Source organism: Fundulus heteroclitus, chromosome 6 (assembly GCF_011125445.2).
Source record: "Fundulus heteroclitus isolate FHET01 chromosome 6, MU-UCD_Fhet_4.1, whole genome shotgun sequence".
Taxonomy (NCBI): domain Eukaryota; kingdom Metazoa; phylum Chordata; class Actinopteri; order Cyprinodontiformes; family Fundulidae; genus Fundulus; species Fundulus heteroclitus.
In genome coordinates, this window is record NC_046366.1 from 4,630,380 (window position 1) to 4,633,350 (window position 2,971).

Here is a 2,971-nt window from a genome sequence, read left to right on the forward strand (position 1 = left end):
ACAGTGTGATGCCTTTCCTGAACATCTTTTCCACACATTTCCCATTTAGAGTTAATGTTTGCCGGCACCTTGCTCTCTGTTGCCTCAGTCTCTGATGAAAACTGGATTTAGGGGGTTTACTGTACTTTAAGTTGGAGGCTATGCTGAATGTTTAAGTGATGAACAGAGATGACTAATTCCCTTCATCTGTCTGAGCTGAACTTTAAACCAGCTTCTGACATTTGAATATGCCCCCCTCAGTAGTGGACATAGTTTAAAAAAATTATGTGCCAGTAGTTGAGTAATTTATGTTTAAAATTACATAAAGCTTTATGTTTTTACCCAACGTTTAAAATCAGTCTTAAGCTGGCCTCAAACTTCCTACTAATTTCCTAATGTGCAGGCATTTTGAAAAAAGTGTCTGAGCGTGTGGTAAGAAAGGCCATTCCTTTGAAACATTGAACCCCGTCACTTCTTTGAAGTGTGTCACTTTTGGTATGCTTCTGTCCTGAATAGTGCATTTGTACTGGGATCATGGGTGTGAAACTCTTTGTTTCAGTGTACAGAGTATGCCTGAACAGGAAAGGAAAGGTCCCAATCTCACAGCAGCAAACTCTGCTCCTGTAGCAGCACACAGATGTTCTAAGAGCAACAGTCGTGCTAATCAGCATATTTGCAGCCCTGGAGGATTTTATTTTTGGCAAAGATCATAGACATTGGGGTGCTTGCTATTTGTCGTCGCTGTTGCAAGTCGGTACGGGAGAAAGTATGTGAGCGCATTCAGAGAGCGTGATTGTAAACAGATGTGTCAGAGTTAATAGAGAGTACACTTAGGAGCAGGGCAAACACATTCCATCTCGTGCTCATAAACTGGCTTTTTCTTTGCCAGAGATGAGTGAACACAGGCCCCCCCCAGCCCCCCCACACAAACCATTGAAAAATCCCAGTGTGTAAGAGAGAGCCGGAGAAAAAGAACGCAGTAGAGACAGTTATATAATAACGAGGGTCCCGCTTGCACGGGGGAGGGGGCCTGGAGTAGCGGTCACACTGCACTCACTTCCTGCTGTCAGTCTGAATTTGTTGCAAGGCGAGGTCCAACGGAACCCATGCAATGTAGCACCGACACACACATCACACGTAAGAGTGAGCACAGCCTGCTCCGACTCGTGGACCACTCCTTTCTGGATCACACACACACACACACACACACACACACACACACACACACACACACACACACGCTCTCCAGCCCATTTTCTCCCAACAAAGACGTCCCACTGCTGACGGAAAGCAGAACTGCTAATGTCTGAAGAGTGGACAGAGAGTACCAGCAGAGGAAGAGTTCTGCCCGGTGACGGGTTGTGCAGAAGAACCAGAATGGATGGAGCTATGTGATGCAGACAACACTCAACTATGCCCTCCTACTGACTGAACAAACCCACAATCCTCCCATTGTTAGAGCACCCCTCTTCCCCCCCCTATTTGTGCACTCAATTAGCAGCCCCCCCTCCACCATACCAGCAGGAACACACACCCCGCTTGTTCTCAGTCACTCCATCCTCAAGCTGCCATAGCAACAGCCGTGGCGAGGTTGGTCACGTCAGAGGGACTCCAGACACATCTGACAGTCCGTGTTTCTGACGATCCCCCGGAGGGCGACGCCGTGCGCAGCATCTGCTCCCTCGTGTTGTCAGTGACACCTGTGCAGCTGGAGGCAGGAGACACATCACCACAGCCGATGGTTGAGAGTCCAGGATTTATTATTAGTCCTTTCATGACATACAAAGTCCTGTTTGGAAAAATTACAGGAGAAAAAAAATGTCTGTGTTACTCCCACACCTGTGGGACAACGTGTGCCTTTCAAAAACCTGAACGAGGTTAGAATTTCTGACACGTGTGTCATGTTTTATTTTTGTGACAGTAGTTGCCTTCATATGACAGGAAATGGGGTAGGAACCCGGGACGGCCATGTCAAGGACTGAGACCTCTGAACCCCCGCACCGCCACCGGGCCCCATCTGTTTGTAATCTGAGCATAAATGCAGCTGAGGTGTGTTAGAGGACATTAGAGAAGAACCAGCTTCAGGAAGAACAAGGAACGCAGCAGATGGCTGATAATAAAGCTGAGTTTCAATTAGGATCAGAGCTGATTTCAGTCTATTACCTCCACATGAAAAGCCAGCGGCACCGCTGCAGACCTACCGAGACATGGCTGCCCGACTAAAGTGACAGGCCAGGAAAGGAGGGCGTTATTCAGGGAAGTGGAAAAGAGGCCCGTGGTAACTCTGGAGGAGCTGCAGAGTTCCTGCAGCTGCAGAGTTGTACTGCAAAAGTACAACCGTAGCAGTGCTCTCCAAAAATCTGGAAGACGGTAGCCTGGACCAACAATTTTTGACCTCGATGCAAAATTATGTGTGGAACTTAATATTACACATCGCCCTGGACATATCCTCTTCATCTCGGAGCTGCAGGGAAGACAAAGCAACTTAAAAAATGCAGGCAGAGCTACAGTGCGAATGCTTAGCTTAAACGATATTCAGGAGTCAGACTGAATCAGAGGCCAGACGCAAATCAAAATTAGAATCTGTTGCATAACTCAGAGAGAATAGTCAGTCGCCAGATGCTGAGATACAAATGCACACCACACTTTTCAGATTTTGCTTGTAAAAGGTCTTGAAAACAGTGCATATTTCCTTCCACTGGTTTGTGTTAGGCTATTACATAAAATGCTAGTAAAATTCATTGGAATCTGAGGTCGTACCGTAAAAAATGTCCAAGCGGTGTGAACACTTTTTGCAAGGCGTTGAAGTTTATCCTTATGTCGGATGTTTTACAACGACTCACTTTAAGTGCAACTCCCCCCCCCACCCCCCCCCCAGCAGGTAACAGGTGAAGAAAGAGGTTCACAGTTGTCAGTTCTGTGCTTAATACATGAAAACTGTCATCAGAGATTACACACATCATATGACATCAACATGACAATTACTCATAGA